General features: G+C 47.0%; 1 long non-coding RNA gene across 1 annotated transcript; it reads left to right on the top strand.

The window, feature by feature from the left end:
* Positions 1 to 6,444: 6,444 nt before the first annotated feature.
* On the top strand, positions 6,445 to 7,312 carry LOC121524710. Its single transcript, XR_005993166.1, has 3 exons — positions 6,445 to 6,617; positions 6,793 to 6,921; positions 7,220 to 7,312. It is a non-coding gene; the product is annotated as an uncharacterized LOC121524710 (long non-coding RNA).
* Positions 7,313 to 7,533: the final 221 nt, after the last annotated feature.

A 7,533-nucleotide genomic window follows, 5' to 3' on the forward strand; every position in this document is an offset into this window, starting at 1 on the left:
TATGACTAACCCTCGGAGCATCTTCACAGCAAAGCCTTCTCTGCCAAGGAAAATTGTATATCCAGTTTGCAATAGAATGGTTCACAACATACCAGAAAGAGAAGTTACGAATCGAATCTCAGTGAATAGAGGAACAGCTGCAGAGCTGCAGAGATGGCATGGTACTACAAACAGCCGGAGACCAGATAAATCAGTTTTAGAGTTATGGCCAAATCTCAATGATAGAGAGGAAAAAATGAGCAGCCTACCCCAGAAAAGCCACAAAAAGGTACAAACCCAGCACCACTCAGCCTCTCCAGAACTCACCGGGTTGGACAAACATGCCAGCCTGCTGCAAAGTGAGAGGGCAGAGGCAGATATAATGCCAATTACGCACATTTAAAATGTGCCACAAAGAAATTGCAGAGGGGCCTTACCTTACACCAACAGCAGACATTCAAAGAAAGGCACCCAAGGAAGCCACGCTGACCATGGGCACGCCAGCAACACTACACCATGCCAAACCACACCAAACAACGCAGAAGCTGGTTCTGGGTGCGGAGCGTGGCCAGCTAGATATAGTTGGGCTCAGCTCCATGCACAGCCAAGCTCCAGGACCAAGCTCCTGGAGAGGTGCTGAACACTTTTCTACTCTGGAGTTGCCACATTGAGAGGCGATGGACAGGGGTGGGGGATACCCACCAGCCCCTTGCTCACAGCTTTTGTGTTACACTTTTCAATGGTGGCCAGAGGGTTCATTCTGCCTCTGTCCTCATTGTCAGTGGCACTGAGGGTCTCATGAGTCCCATGGTTAAGTGTACTTGGAAAGCCACCTCTGCCACCCTGTGGGCCCAACACCTGCAAGGTTGAATCTAGGAGTAGGGTGAATTAAAGTCTGGCAGACAAGCAATGTTCAGGACCTGTGGTTGGTGGGGCAGCCCATGAGAGCTTCCCTCCATGAGGCTTTGCCTGGCCAAGATTAAATAGCTAGCTTGGAACTGCCCCACTGCTGGCACACCACCTGCAGGGTTGAGATGAGTGAATTGACAGCTGGAAGAAAGGCAAAGGTGAGAGCTTGTGGTTGGTGGACCAGTGTCTAAGGGATTCCCTCCATGGGGCTTGGCACGGCCCAGATCAAAGAGTAAAATTGAAGCTGCCACCCTGTCTGCCAACCACCTACAGGACTGAATCTTGGAGGAGGGTGAATTAAAGTCTGGCACAAAGACAAAGGTGAGGATCTGTGGCTGGTGGACCATAGCGTGAGGGCCTCCCTCCATGGGGCTTAGCGTGGTCCAGACGGATGACATAGAATGGAGCTGCCACCCTGTGGGTCCGCCAAACGCAGGGTTGAATCTAAGACTAGGCTGCATTGCATGCTGGGCAGCAGACAACAATAGGGACCTGTGGTTGGTGGGCCCTGTGGGCCCACAATCTGCAGGGCTGAGATGGGTGAATTGAATGCTGGCAGACAGGAAAAGGTAAGGTGCTTGGTGGACCAGGACATGAGGTCTTCCCTCCATTGGAGTTCGCCTGGCCCAGACCGAAGAGTTAGAATGGAGCTGCCACCCTGTGGGCCCAACACCCGCAGGGTTGAACACTGGGGTAGTGTATATTGCATGTTGGGCAGTGGACAAAGGTGAGAGGCTGTTCTTGGTGGACCAGCCCTTGAAGGCTTATCGTCATGGGGATGGCCTTGTCCAGACCAAAGAGATCGCTTGGAGCTGCCCCCCTGTGAGCCCACCACCTGCAGGGTTGGATCGAGGAGGAGGGTCAATTGCAGGCTGGTAGGCAGACAAAGGTGAGGACCTGTGGGTGGTGGACCAGAGCGTGAGGGCTCCCCTCCATGGGGCTTGGTGTGGTCCAGACCAAAGACCAATCATGGAGCATCCTCACTGATTGGCCCAACACCCACAACATTGGTGAATTGAAGTCTGGCATACAGGCAATGGTGAGGACCTGTGGTTGGTAGAGTGAGGCATCAGGGCTTCCCTCCATGGGGCTTAGCCTGGCCAGGATCAAATTGTTGGCTTAGAACTGCAACCCTGTAGGCCAACATTTTGCAGTGCTGATTTGGATGAACGTCAGGCAGACAAGAAAAGGTGAGGTGCTTGGCGGACCAGGACATGAGGTTTTCCCTCCATTGGAGTTGGCCTGGTCCAGGCTGAAGAGTTAGAATGGAGCTGCCACCCTGTGGGCCCAACACCCACAGAGTTGAACACTGGGGTAGTGTATATTGCATGTTGGGCAGTGGACAAAGGTGTGAGGCTATGGTTGGTGGACCAGCCCTTGAAGGCTTATCGTCATGGGGATGGCCTTGTCCAGACCAAAGAGATCGGTTGGAGCTGCCCCCCCACTGAGCCCGCCATCTGCAGGGTTGAATCTAGGAGCAGGGTCAATTGCAGGCTAGCAGGCAGGCAATGGTGAGGACCTGTGGGTGGTGGATGCGAGCGAGAGGGCTCCCCTCCATGTGGCGTGGCTTGGCCCAGACCAAAGAGATAGCATGGAGCTGCCACCCCGTGGGCCCACCACCCATAGGGAAGAATCTAGGATGAGTGTGAATTGAAGTCTGCCAGACAGGCAAAGGTGAGGACCTGTGGTTGGTTGAGCTGCGCATGAGGTCCTCTCTCCATTGGATTGGGCCTGGCCCCGACCGAAGAGATAACATGGTGCCTACACCCTGTGGGCCCACCAGCTGCAGGGGTGAACATTGGAGTAGTGTGTATTGCATGTATGGCAGCATCAAATAAAGAGTCAAATAAAAGGTATGGATGCATGTTCTTTGTCACCATTTTTTTCAGACACTCATTCGTGACCCAGGAAACACCTGCGACCCTTTTTGGGTCCCAACCCAACCCCTCTCACCAGATGAGAACTTTTGCTTTATCTTCCCTCAGAAATGTGTCACTAAGGTGATGTTACAGCGGAGCTGTCCGCGCCCTGCAGGTGCTGATCCTCTCCCTGGTGTGTTGAAATGTCAGAGTAACCAGTATATAAAGTATGAAGCGCTAAATTAATTTGTGAAACAACAGAGCAGCAACAAGCAGGGTGAAAACAATGTATCAGTGGAGACAATGCCGCAACTTTGTGCCCCTGGGAGAACACTTTTTAGACTTCTTGCCCCTTGTATACTTCACGATAGCTGCCACCCCGACAGCTGGTGGCACATACTTATGTGGCTTATATACGTCGGGATATTGTACTCCTTTCATTTAAACATCCAGAGGAGAGGCCTTTTCTCGCTCTGAAAAACTCTGTTCTGACATGCATGGTGACATATAACCATTTCCCATCCTCCATGAACATAAGACACATTTCTGATTCAGAACATCAGTTTAGATGAAATTCATGCAAAATGGTAAGATATATAGTATAGATAGTTCATGAAATTTAATCATTATCAGTCATGCACTAAAACTTGCATTTTCTTGCTCTGAAAAGCTGTTATGACCCGCACGGTGACGTATAACAAATTCCCATCCTGCGTGAACATAAGACACATTTCTGAGTCAGAACATCAGTTTAAATGAATTATAAGCAAATACTTGGAACTATTTTGTGTAAACCACTGGGCGGAGTGACACAGCACAGCAGTCTGGAGTGTAGTTCCGGCTTTGCGTTTACCTTAAAAACATCTCCGTCTTGTAATGTTCCATGATTATTTCATAGTATGGTGAATGTGGAGGTCACAACTTGTCCACGAGAGCGTTTTGATGAGGGAAAGCCGGAAATACCATAAGACACCACCAATAGGTAACGAACCTATTAGTAAGACTATAGGGATTATGGCAATGGGCGAATTTGCCAAAATGTTGAAGTATCCCTTTAAAAATTTATACCCAAAGTGTAATGGTGTGGTACATCATTGAAGCAAAGCGGCTGAGCTTTTTTTTGCCTTGAAGAAATTGAGGGGTTGATTGAGCCTTCTCAGGTTTCTCAACCCCTTTGTGCTGGGCCAGGGTGGGTGTTTTCTCTTTTTTCTGCTGTTCGAGTGCTGCACGGATGGACACAGCCTTGGCTCTGCACAATACACTGGATACAATGTTTTTCCTGACGGTATAGTCCTTCTCAACCTTTCTGGTTGTTATCACAAAGGCTCCTGCACCTTTTGAGTTCTGGTGTTTGAGCTGCTCCTGTCCCTTCATTATTTTTGCAGTTGCTCTCTTGACATTAAGATTATGGTCCAGTGCAGCTACCTTCAGCCTGGCTTCAAATCTTTCCCTAAGAAACTTCTTCCTCCTGGTAGCATATTTTGTGTACAAGGCGCGCACACTCTCAAGCTGCCCTGTGCATGGAGATGCACACACAATAGTTGTGACCAAAATGATCAACTGTCAGTTTTTATGTGGTATTGTTAAACTGTTATGATTATGCAATGTTTTAAAAAAATGGAGAGGCACATATAACCACAAATAAAATTAGCATCACTCTGTATTTTTGTTTGCGCAAACATAACAGCAATGAGATAACCCTGATTGATGCTGGGCAGTGTTTACTGTTTATCGCAGCACCATAATAAAATATGGTTAATGCAATAATTCCAAATTTGGCATCAGGAATTTTATCACAGTTATCTCTAAAACTGGTCTATCCCAACCTGTATGAATGCCTTGTGTTGTTTTCTCTAGCTTCTGCAGAAGTGCCCTGTCAAGGCCAGTCTTCTGCAGGTGTTCAAAGGCTGCAGAGTTGGGATGAAGCCACGGCTGCAGGCTCTCCTCTTCTGGAGTGTATGGACGATGCTCACATCGGGTCATCATTTCACCTCATGTCCAGTTGTGGACATTGGTGATGAGATGTAGAATGGAATTCCACTTCTCCTTGAGCTTGGCTGCGCTTCCTCCACAGGTGCTAACACAAGGTGGTTTTGTTATCATTTCTGTCCACTCAAACAGCTCCCCGTTGTGGGTGGCCTGTAATTTTTTTTTAGAGATAGACCGATATGGTTTTACCAGGGCGGATAACGATACCGATTATTAGTTGTCAAGGAGGCCAATAACTGATATTTGGAGCCGATATTCATTGGCAGTAAAACTGAAAATATTGGCGTCAAAATTTTGAATAATACAAACTCCAACACCTAACTTTGTCAAAACTAGGCTGCTATATTACTATCAATTAATGTTACTATAGCTGAAAAAACAGTACAATAGCAATAGAAGAGACTATTCATTCCTGAACACCATGCAGTTCATGTAGGCTTTATGATGCTGTCACATTATGTCTTAAGTCTTGAACAGCAATATCCTGCTCCCTTTCTACAAGAAACTCTCAAAGACAGCTTCAGGACACACTTCATCTAACAATATGTCATTTTCTGCTGCTTGAGATCTCTCAATCAATACAGAAAAATGTGAAATAAAATAGCTTGGTAGTTAAACTGCCATTATTGCCCTCTCACACAAACACACTTCTTACTATTATCACTAATTATTTCCCTATCAATATTATCAGCAACCATGTTTCAAGTGATTAAACTGTTAAAAACACTAAATAGCCTTCAGCATCTTCACTTTAATGATCAGTATTTATCATAGGGACAGACAGGGGGTGGTAATGCACCAAAGTGATGGATGCCAACCGCCATAAAACTGAATAAGGGAACAGACAGCTGCCGCTAACGTATTGGGCCTCACAGTAACGTTAGTAGTCGTGAGTTGTAGAGTTTCTCATGTGGCTTCCACACAAACACAAACTATTCTCTACCATAACAGATATTCTCCCCATTGCTACAGTCTGCTGAGCGTCTAGAGCCAGAGGAGGAGAAAGCGGACCGGTGGGCTAACGTTACGCTAAAAGCTAATCAGCCTTCACCTCAACTGGACTGAATTGAGTTCATTAGGTTTTTAACTCTCTCTCTCTCTCACTCGCACACACACACCCGACACCCCCCCCCCCCCCCCACACACACACACACACTTCTACTATCACGGACTATTTCCATATAGATATTATCAGCAACCTTGTTTCCAGTGATGAACAGACACGTCTGGAGGGACTGCATAGGGCAGAGCTGCTGCTTATGTTTATATAACATTATAGTAGAGGACTAGGATGTTTATTACAATTTCAGGAGTGTCTGCTGCCTTAGCTTACCCTCGAAATATATAACTGCTCTCCGGAGCATCTCCTCTTGGCGAAACTTTTTCTCCTCTAGTCTCCACCTTGTGTGAGAGCACTGTGCATGCACATAGCTTTCACTGCTGATTGGCTGTTACCCGTGCCGTGGCTCTGCGTGTAACCCATCAGATGGTGCTGTGGGTGGGACAATGCTGCAGCACAGACTGTGCTGGAGAGAGAGTAGTGACTCCCGACAGAAGAGGTGCAGCTGCATCAGAGCCAAAATAACCCAGTTTTAAATTGATCTCTTATTGGCCGATAATTAGTCTATCCCTAATTTTTTCTCACATTTTTGTTAATTTGCCACAGGTCATATCCATGTTGAATTTTTTTGTGTTTCTGTCGCAGGACCTTCTGCACAGATGGGTGGCAGTCGGTGGCAATGATGGAGATGTGCACACCATACTCTGTGAGCTTGGACAGACACCTCTCCAGACCCTTGACCTTCAACCAGTAGCTGCTCCGGACTTCTGTGACCTTGACAATCTCCTGTGCCACCAACAAGTGTGACTTTGTATCCAGAAGTGAGTAAGTGCCAAATGTTGCATTGTGGCCAGGGCTGTCATATCGGCAGTCTCCAGAGACTAGAAGTGGCTCATCTATTGCAGCTAGCACAGCTTCATTGTGTGTTGACCAGAGCTCATTTATCTCAGGGATAACATAGGCTTTCTGAATGTTGAACCATTCTCTGTTTGACAGGGTTTGCAGACCAACAGCTTCACAGATCTCAAGAAATGGAGTGCACTCATTGCCAGTGGCAAAAGTAGCTGCTGGGATAGAGAGGTTACACTCCATCATTCCTCTGACCAGAGGCTGTGAGCTGAAGAGGTATTCGTGGCCATCAATACCTTCAGTTTGTATTTGTATTCTAAATCCAAATTTTTTTTGAAGTTGGTGGCTGGACTACACACTTGCCACAACCCTCCCAGTGGCAAACATTGAAGAGCTTTAAAACTTCTTTGATGATGCTCATTTTCTCCTCTGAGACCTCATACCCCACATCACTCACACTCTCATCACTCATGCTGTCACCATCACTCAGTCTGAACTCATCATCCTCATCATATTCATCCACTCCCTCCTCCATGCTGCACCTCTCAAACTCCTCCATTTCTTTGTCACTCAGGACAGTTTCCTCATCACTCAACTCAGGTGGTGGGGGTGGCGATGAAGGCCTGCAGTGAACAGCTTTGCTGTAGCAATGATCATGGGGAATGACCTGGTTTAATAGGATGTCGTCAGTCACTGTGCCTGTGTGGCTGTACTCTTTGGTAAGTGCCACTTCCTCCTCTGTCTGAGTGCTCATGTAACCCAGCTGTAGTTTAAGCCATTCTGTGTTTTGTTTTAATGTCATTATTATAAGCCATTCTGTGTTTTGTTTTAATATCATTATGATGACAAAAATGCCCTCTAAGCAGTTACAGCACTAATACGCTACTG

Source organism: Cheilinus undulatus, linkage group 17 (assembly GCF_018320785.1).
Source record: "Cheilinus undulatus linkage group 17, ASM1832078v1, whole genome shotgun sequence".
In the NCBI taxonomy this organism is placed as follows: Eukaryota; Metazoa; Chordata; class Actinopteri; order Labriformes; family Labridae; genus Cheilinus; species Cheilinus undulatus.